The sequence below is a fragment of the Octodon degus genome, unplaced genomic scaffold, assembly GCF_000260255.1.
Source record: "Octodon degus isolate 3935 unplaced genomic scaffold, OctDeg1.0 scaffold00021, whole genome shotgun sequence".
NCBI lineage: Eukaryota > Metazoa > Chordata > Mammalia > Rodentia > Octodontidae > Octodon > Octodon degus.
Genome location: NW_004524597.1, coordinates 9,218,271 through 9,228,283, shown reverse-complemented (window position 1 = coordinate 9,228,283; position 10,013 = coordinate 9,218,271). Strand labels below are relative to the sequence as shown.

The following is a 10,013-nucleotide window of genomic DNA, read 5'->3' as shown; positions in this document are numbered from 1 at the left end:
TGCCACCATGCCCAGTCTCAGTTGCTGACTCAGCACGCCCCAGGGGCAGGGCCCTGCACATCAGGCCCTGGAAGGGATTCTTTTTATACGGTGGGCTTGGTTGTACCAAAGCCAGAGCTGCTGTCCCTCAGAGGAGGGATGATATTGTGGCCTTATCGTTCCACACTCTAGTCCTTGGCCTTTCCTATTTTGCGGGGTTGGAGCTATACTGGGGATTAACCTAGGGCTGTCACACCGAGCTATGACCTAATAACTCCTTAATTTTTTTTTTTTTTTTAATTTTCAGTCCTCCTGAAATGTCTGAATCTTGTGAGTTCTGATTTTCCCTCAGAGCTATAAATGCTTAAGTGTTGGAGGGTCTCAGCATAGATTGCTTTAAAAAGAATTTATTTATTTATTTATTTATTTATTTGGTGTAGTGTCTCACTATGCAGCTTGGAGTTATGGTTATCCTCCTGTCTCAGCCTCCCAGTACTGGGATTAAAAGCATGCATTACCACTCTGGGTTTCGGTGGCTGGCATGGCATGCTTGGGGTTCTGAGGCTGGCATAGCATGCTGGAAGGGATGGTACCTGGGTCTTTCGGCTTGCCAGGCAGGCGCTTAAACCGCTGAGCTATCTCCCCAGCCCTCAGCACAGATTGTTTGTTTCTGACTTAATGCCAAATATGAAAGATTTTGCTGATGATAAGAACAGATGGTTAGGGCTGGGAATATAGCTTGGCAGCATAGCACCTCCCTGGCAAGTGCAAGGTCCTGAGTTCAATTCCTGGTACCAAAAAAAAAAAAAAAAATCAGGTGGTTAGATAAACCAGCCCACTTGGGAGGCTGAGGTTGGAGGATTGAAAATGAGCCCAGTTCAGACAAGTTATAAAGTATAAGACCCTCTTTCAGAATTTAAAAAATGACTGTGGATGTAGCTGAGTTTGAAGGCTCTGAGTTCAATCCCAACACTGAGAACAAAGCAAAGCAAAAAACCCCCCAAAAAACAACAAAAAATAGCCTAGGGCTAGAGATGTAGTTTATCTTGAGTTCTTGTCTAGCATGCCTGGGGCCCTCTGTTTAAACCCTTGTGTGCAGGCACGGGACACACACACACACACACACACACACACAGAGGGACACTAGGGATATAGCTCAGGATCAGAGCACTTGCAAAAAACCTTGGGTTCAATCCCCAGTACTGCAAAAGGGGTGGGGGAGGTGAAGATGGTAAATTTTGTGTTCTATATTTTACCACAATGAAAACTACTTTGCCATACTAATCAGTGAGAATGCGGTGCTTGAGATTGGAGGACTGGTTGGTCTAGGTCTAGGAATGTAAACTTCCACTTTTGCCTAGGAGGGATGGGGGATAAATTCTCCAGTGTATATTCAGAGAGGCAGATTATTTGAGTCACAAGTTTAGTTTCTGGGAATTTAAGTTGAAGTAATTGAGGTATGTGCAGATTTTTGTTGTTGTTGTTGTTGTTTTTTTGGTTATACCAGGGATTGAACTCAGGATCTTGCGTTTGCTAGGCAAGCACTTATTCCACTGAGCTATCTCCCTGGCCCCTGTGCAGAGATTTTGTTAGTAGAGTATGAGTTTTGAAAACAGGGGTGGGTGGTGGGGTGGCGGTGGAGGGGTAGTGATTGGAAATATTTTGAATTTCCCTTAGCCTGAGATAGGGTAAGCACATTTTGAAAATACAAGTGTATTTTCCTGAGAGGTAGTTACAAAGTGTTTGTAGTTGAAAAGACCTGGTTAGGGAGCAATTTTTGCTAAAGTCCAGAAAAAAGCCTGAGAGGAGGCTTCTGTTCTGCAGAAACACAGGAGTGGTTAGCCTGGGTGTGAGGTGTGAATGAGGTGTGAATCTGTTTGCAGTGGGAAGTGTGAATCAGGCAGGCCTACCCTGTCCTCCTGGAGCATACTAAGACCAAAGGGATCTGATTTTGTCTCTAATTTTTATTTTAAAAATCTACATAATGGAGTTAAAATAGTACATAACAAATACACATGTTCCCTAAGCCTCTGCCTCTTATTTTTCTTCTCTTTTTTTCCTTTGTGATTCTGGGGGTTGAATCCAGAGCCTTCATACTTAGCTATATCCCCTGTTTACTTTTTAAAAAAATTTACTTATTTATTTATTTTGAGACAGGATCTTGCTGTGTATTCCAGATGGCTTTAAACTGTATGGCCCAGTCTAGCCTCAAATTAGTGGTGATCTTCCTGCCGCAGTCTCATGAGTGCTAGGATTACACATATGTGTTACCATGCCACACTATAATTTTTATTTTGAGAGTCTTGCTAAGTCACTAAATTGCATATCTTCGCTCAAACTTTTAATTCTCCTGCCTCAATCTCCTAGAGTGCTGGGATTACAGGTATGCACCTGGCCTTTTTTTTTGAAATGAGGTCAAGCCAGGTCCCTGAGATTGGGCTCAAACTTGTGATTTTACTGCTTCAGCCTACCACTGTGTTGAGATTACAGGTATGTGCCACTAGACTCTGTCTGTTGTGGAGCCATTTGGAAGGAGGTTGCAGCTTGATGTGATGGCACACATGTAATCCCAGTACTCTGGTAGGGTGAAGGAGGAGGGTTAAAAGTTTAAGCCCATGGGTGCCTGGGAGATGGCTCAGTGAAATAAGTGCTTCCCTGGCAAGTGCAAGGACCTGAGTTCAATCCCCGATTCTGGAAAAAAAAAAAAAAATTGTTTAAGCCCAGCCTGGGCAATTTAGTGACTTAGCAAACACCTATCTTCAAACTTAAAAAAATAGCCTGCGTTGGTGGTATAGTGGTGGGCATAGCTGCCTTGCAAACTTTAAAAAAAAAAAAAAAAAGGGCTGGAGATGTAGCCCATTGTGAAGGCCATTGGTTCAATCCCCAGTACTCATCCCCCAAAACAACAACAAAAAAGCCTTCAAAATCAAAACAAACAAGAATTACTAATGGTGTTTGTTTCTGTAATTTTGCAGTACTTGGGGATTGAACCCAGTGCCTTGAGTTTGCTGGGCAAGCACTCTACCACTGATTTAACACTCCCAGCCCTGTTGTTGTTATTTTGTACTGGGGATCCAACTCTGGATCTTGTACTTTTCAGGTAAGCACTTATGCTGCTGAGGCATCTCCCCAGCTCCTGATATATCTATCTATCTATCTATCTATCTATCTATCTATCTCAATCTTTGTTTTTTTTTTTTTAATAAGAGACCAAGTCTCACTATGTTGTTCAGACTTACCTAGAACATGATCCTCCTGTTTCAGCCTCCTGAGTAGCTGCAGAGCTGAGGATGATCTCCAGGGCTTTGTGCATGCTAGGCAAGTACTTTTCCACTGAACTTTTCCTTGCCCTTATTAACTTTTTTGGAACCAGTGGTTTAACTCAGAACCTTGTACTTGCCAGGCACTCTCTTGCCACTGAGCTATCTCCCAGGCCCCTTATTAATATCTTAAATTAGTATTGTATGTTTGCTATAAGTATTGAACCCATGTTAACATGTCGGTAATTTATTCAAAATTCCCTAGTTTTAATATAATGTCCTATTCTAGAGACCATCCAGGACACATTACATTTAGTCATTATGCCTTCTTAGGCTCCCTTGCTATGATGGTTTTTCAGAAGTTCATTGTTTTTGATGGTCTTTAATTTTGAAGTCTACCTGTCAGGGTTTGTAGGATGCCCTCTAGCCAGATTGTTTTCCTTATGTTTGACTGGGGTGTTAGGGATTTAGGAGGAAGAACAGGAAAGTAAAATTTTATTTTTGTCATATCAAAGGGCTGGCCATTCTGTCTAACGTGATGTATCATTGTTCTTTTTTGTGGAACCAGAGATTGAACTCAGGCCATTGCACTTGCCAGGGAAGCACTTATTCCACTGAGCCATCTCTCTGGCCCCAGTGTATCATTGCTGATGTTGACTTTGATCACTTGGCTGAGGCAGCGTTGCCAGCTTTCTCCACTGTGAAGTTATTCTCTCTCTCTACTTTTTCACACTGTATTCTGTACACCCCACACCTAGTGAGTGAGGAGTTATACTCTTCATTTGTACTTGTCAAAGTATAGTGTGAACATGTTTACCAATCACAAATAACTTAGTACAAAGATACATTGGTGCTTGGGTTCTAGATAGGATTTTAGGGCATTGCTGAAGATCGTAAATAAAGAAATGAAGATCCTAGCTTGCCGTTGAAACTTTGGCTTTAAAAAGTGAGATGACAAAGAATTGTTTGCATTACTGACTGAATATTTAGTTTTATCGAAATTTAAAATTAAAAGAAAAGCTGAGAGTGGTATACTCTTGTAATCCCATCACTTGAGAGGCTTAGAGTGGGTGGATCAAGAGTTTGAGAAAAGAAAAAAGTTTGATATAGAGCCAGGTGTGGTGGTGCATGCCTGTAATCACAGCATTTTGGAGGCTGAGGCAAGAGGATTGCTGAGTTTGGGGCCAGCCTGTGCTGCACAGTAAGTTTGAGACAAAAATACAGTTTTCCAGGTTATGCACCTAGTAACCTACCTCTAACTAGGCCCCATCTCCTAATAGTACATTCACCCACTGAACTCATCAGTGGATGAATCAAAAGCCCCACCTTTGACCACATGATACTTTTGGGAGACATTCTACGTCTAAACAGTAACACTGGGATTGATGTCAGGATGATACCTTACATCATCTCTTTGCTACAGGAGAGGTTTAATTCTCAGCTCCCTGACTGGTTTGGAGGTCAATGCTGGGCTGGTTGCTCCAGCTTGACTTCTGGGACTCAAACATCATCACACGTACGTACATTTTCTCCTGTGTGGCTCTTGCCTCAGATGTGACCACAGAGTCTCTGTAGCTTCCCTTGAAGAAGTGAAGAGTGACCCAGTGAGCCAGGCTCTGTAATCCCAGGGCTTTGGGAGTGAAGTTTTAGCCCAGCTTGGGGAATTTAGCAGTTTAGTAAGACCCTATTTCAAACATTTAGAAGGGCTGAAGATGTGGCTAAGTGCAAAGACTTTAGTTTCAGTACCCACCAGAGCTGAGATTTGTTCCATTGCATACTGAAGCCCCTCTTGGGGTGTTGGTCTCTTCTCCCTGCTGCCCTCCCTGTTACCCTCTCTGTCCTTCTCTCCTTCTCTTACCCCCCCCCATTCCTATAAATTGAACAAAGAGGCACTGTACTACTGTGCTGCATCGCCAGGTCTTTTTAAAAATTTATTTAAAAAAAATTTTTTTTGGCGGAACTGGGGATTGAACTTGGGCCCTTGCGCTTGCCAGGGAGGCACTTACTCCGCTGAGCCATCTCCCTGGCCCATCTTGGTCTTTTAAGATGCTTTTTTTTTTTTTTAGACGGGGTCTTGCTATGTAGTTCAAGCTGGCCTTGAACTCACTATGTAGCCCAGACTGTCCTTAAACTTACAGGGACCCTCCTACCTGAATGCTGAAATTATAGGCATGTGCTGCTACCTCCAGCTTTTAGCTTTATTTTGAGATAGGGTCTTCTTAAATTGCCGAGGTTGGCCTCAAATTTGAGATCCTCCTGCCTCAGCTTCCTGAGTGGCTAGGATTTCAGGTATGTACCTCTGTGCCTAGTTTCCTGGCAGTTTTGACACTTCAACTATGAGATTGAGTATGAATAAACAATTTAGTGTAGAGCACACAGTGTTGCTGTGGTGGGTAAGGCCTACATGGACCGTTGCCTTCATGTAGTCTGTGTTTCTGTGTGTGTGTGTGTGTTTCTAATTGGGAAAAGCCTTCCCAATAGAAGAACTGTTTCTCTGAAGATCTTGAGGATTGGATTACCCAGCAGCCCTTCTTTTTTTTTTTTTTTAATATTTATTTATATGTGTGTGTGTGTGTATGTGTGTGTGTGGCCAGCTCAGCCCACCAGGGGGTGGGGCTGGCTGGCATGTGGTGCTGGGGGATTGAACCGCGGTCCCTGTACTTTGCTAAGCTTGTTCTAAGTAGGTGCTTTAGACCACTGAGCCATCTTACCAGCCCCTCCAGCAGCCCTTCTGACCTGAAGCTGATTTTTATTCTTGGCAGAGGGGCCAGTTCAGGTAGTCTTTGCACTTTGGGCAAGGTCTGAGAGAGCTTTTCTTGGTATTCTTTTGCTCTAATTTCTGTGGTATTCTGTGGTAGCAAGAGTGGCAGTACATGCTTGATGGGTATGGGCAGCCACCTGCAGAGCCACAGTTAACATCCCCAGGGTGATCTTGCAGCTGGTGTTGGTGATGGGGTTGTCCCAGCACTCATTGTTGGAGCAGTCTACCCTGGCTGCACACTTATGCACACTGCTCAGTTAGTGGGTGCTGAAACCACCACCATCCTAGGGAGGGGCCAGGCTACCTCACATGTCAGAGCCAGCGTGCACTGACACTAGTCCCTAGACTTTGGGGAATGATGGGGACACATCATTCTTTGATTGCCTTAGCACAGTTGCTTGGAAAGGTTTGCTCTGCAGAGCCTCAGGAGCCAGACCTTGAGGAAGCAGTGCTGGTTTAGATTTAGAAGCTGAGAACCATGATAGATGCTTCATCCAGAACCAGTCACTATTCCCCTGATTTCTTTCTGGGAGGGTAAGTACTTAGCCATCGTGGATCCCCTGCCAATGGGCTGTTACTCTGGACCTGTTGAGAAAATGTGCTGCTGCCTTATGCTCTGTCTCAGAAATCCACAGCATTTAGTGTGTATTTTTCTATTGTCAACTCAATTTTTTTCTTCTTGCATTTGGGCATTTTTCTTTCATGAGTTTTTTTTATTGGTCAAAATTATAGTCTTTTACTGATTGTACATAGCTGGTTATTATCAGATATACAATTTTAAAATGTGTATCTAAATATAGATTTTACTTGTGGATGCATTTTGTTCTCATTTAAAAAAAAATGGGGCCGGGGAGATGGCTCAGTGGAATAAGCGCTTCCCTGGCAAGCACAAGGGCCTGAGTTCAATCCCTGGTTCCGCCAAAAAACCCAAAACACACACACACACACACACACAAACAAACAAACAAAAAACACCTCCTGATCTAAATGGTGCTGTTTTTCATTTTAAGTCTTAAGAAACTCTCCAGTTCCCAGGCTGCTGCCACTATGTGTCTGGGGCAGAAGGTAAGGAAGGCTGGTGGGTCGTTTAAAAGTGGTTATGAACAGATCAGGCCCCATGCTTCTGGCCCTAAGAAATTCTTGGATAAAAATAGATTGCTTCTGCAGCTTGGGAGACAGCCCATTTGACACTTCTGTCCCTCTGTGAGCCCCACCAGCCTGGTCCTTCAAGGTGGTTTCTGAAGGCAAGTGTGTGACCAACAAGGAGAGATGGCCAGCCTTCAGGAGACTGCTCCAGAGTGTGAAGGATGGACCTGGGCCCCCAGGTGGACATGACAGGAAGAGAAAAAAAAGGAGAGATCTGGGGTGCCTACACAGGCATGACCAAGAATGGAGGAAGTTCCCAGTTGAAAGCAATGTTTTGCATGGGCTGAATGACTTGGTGTGCTCTGCTTGCCTTCTTTTGCTGGTTTCTGCTTGGAAACTAGGTTTGTTTTCAAACTTTGAGACCTTTGAACAATATCAACCAAAGAAGTTGATGGCACTCAGAAATTTTGCTGGAAGTTAACATGGTGGTACATGACTGTAATCTCAACACTTGGGGTGTTCAAGCTGGAGGATTAAGTTTGAAGGCTTCAGAGTGAGGCCTTCTCTCAAAACAAATGCACATAAAACTTTTTTTTTTTTTTTTTTTTTAAACTTTATAGCCAAAGCTGGCCTGGAACTTGCAGCAGTCCTTCTGTCTCAGCCTCCCAAGTGCTGGGATTACAGGCATGTGCCACCATACCCTGCTGTATAAATAAGTTTAAAAATAAACTTTATTTTGGAATGCTTAGAATGATCATAACTGTCTACTCAGCTTCTTCTTGTTCTTTTTTTTTTGGCTCTTGCACTTGCCAGGCAAGCGCTTATCCCACTGAGTTATCTCCCCGGCCCCTCCACTCAGCTTCTAATTTTAACATACTACAAAACTGTCCTATAGACTGAACGTGGTGGAGTACACTTGTAATCTAGCTGTTTGAGAGGCTGAAGCAAGAAGATTGCTAGTTTTACACCAGTCTGCATAATTTAGCCAGACTAAATTACTTCAAATAAAATTTTGAAAAGGTCCCAAAATGTAGCTTGTTGGTAGAGTGTTTGTCTAGTAGGTGCAGGATCTTTGGTTTTATTCTCAGGACTCAGGAAAAAAAAAAATCCCATGATATATCTGTCAATACTAAGACATTAGCAAGGTCCACACTCTTTATTTTATTTTATTGAGAAACAAATATGAATGGGACAGTTTCAAAGCTGATTAATAGGATAGTTTCAATAATCAATACATTGTACATTGTTATCTTCTTAGTGGTTATCCATAGTACAAGAAGCAAATAGGATATCCTGTCCAAACAGTATTAGTACACCTCTTTCTTCTCATTGAATTAAGCAAAAGTAGCTGTATATCTATCCTATTTTGTATATACAAATACAAAATGTTCTTTCCTTTGTATCCTCTTTTTTTTCGTTTAGTCCTGTCAGAGGTGGGTATTCTATTGGCATCTAAGTACTATAGGTGCTTTAATTCAGCAAAACAATCCAACACTGTCCAGCAGTCTATAATAGTAGTGGGTTATTCTCAGAAGTTATTGACTTGAGCCTTTTACAACTCATCATATTAATATGACTTTACTTTATATACCTCATTTTTATACTTTACTGCTGGATGGTTAAGACCAAGATAAAGCAAGACCTATATAACAAGAAATGTAACTTTTGTATCTGATAAGGTCAGTCAAGTACCCTCAGGATTTATCCTGGAGCCCTGTACTGCACTTTGTAGATCCTTTGTCGGTGTCAGCCATGAGCATGAGTCACAGCCATTGCTTGACCACTTTGCTCTCTGTGAAAGCCTGAGAGAATATTTTCTCTCCATGTGACTCTCCTTAGGCACACTGTACATCATCGATCACATTCCTCTGTGGCTCCATAATCTCTTTGATCAGAAAATTTGGGGCACAACTGAGTTACATGATGTTACAGTACAGGTTCTCCTATGTCTTGAGTCTTCACTGACCTTGAAAGGCTAGGGCCAAAATGTTGGCTGACCTTGCAGCCCTTCCTTTTCTCCAATTTTGTTCTGCTAACTTAGGTTGTTAACCCTCCAGAAGAGAAGCTTATTATTAACTTGCAATATATGCAGTTTGGTTTACCCTATCTGTCTAAATATCAAACATTTTTGGCATATCATGGAACAGGTATTTTCCTTCAAGTATTGATATGTTGAATTTTAAGTCCTTACTGAATATGAAGGAAAAAAAATTTAAACTAGAAATAAGCATTTACATATTTTTACAAAGAAATTTAGAAATCTAACTATATACAGAATTGTAACAAGACAGACCTGTGACTTTTTCTTTTTCTTGTCTTTTTTTTTTTTCATTTATTACCCTTGTTTTAAAGAAAAGAAAAAAGTTTTACTTGAGAGACAGTGTGATAATTGGTATGTCATGACAAGAAGTACGTATTTAGAAGACCAGAATGACAGGCATTCCAAGTGTGATCTTTCTATTACATGTTGCTATCTTCAGTGCAGCTGCTTGGTTCACAGGTATCAGCATATATAGTTAGTCAGGGTGAGAATCCTACCAGTTAACTGCTAGTTTCAAAAACTTGCTGATGTTTCTCAGGATCATTGCCTTACCCATCTTGTGCGTATAAATGTATGGCTTTGCCCCTGTCATGTTCCCCAGCTTTTCTTCTTGCCCACTCCTCATTGTCCAGTCCTCAAGTTCTTGCTTTCCTTTTAAATTATATTATACCTTTCTATTTGTAATTCTTCTTTTGAGTTCTTATACTAAGGAGACAATACGATATTTACATATGTGGGTCTGGTTTATTTCACTTATATCTTCAAGTGACATCCACTTAAATATGAAGGCTTCCAGTTTATCATTCTTTATAGCTGAGTAATACTTCACTGTATAAAAATGCCATATCTTTTTCAACCATTCCACACGTGACTGGCATCTTGGTTG

The 10,013-nt window shown here is 41.8% G+C and overlaps 1 protein-coding gene across 4 annotated transcripts in view; it reads left to right on the top strand.

Annotated features, from left to right (window-relative positions):
- Pdpk1 (3-phosphoinositide dependent protein kinase 1) overlaps window positions 1-10,013 on the top strand; it is an 87,304-nt gene that overhangs the window by 6,071 nt on the left and 71,220 nt on the right. The window contains exon 1 of one of the 4 annotated variants that reach the window (XM_023711432.1): window positions 3,061-3,079. The exons of the other annotated variants lie outside the window; for them this stretch is intronic. The gene's annotated coding sequence lies outside the window, so the exon portion shown is untranslated. Of the gene's footprint in view, window positions 1-3,060; window positions 3,080-10,013 lie in introns of those variants that run through there. 4 annotated transcript variants of the gene reach the window in all.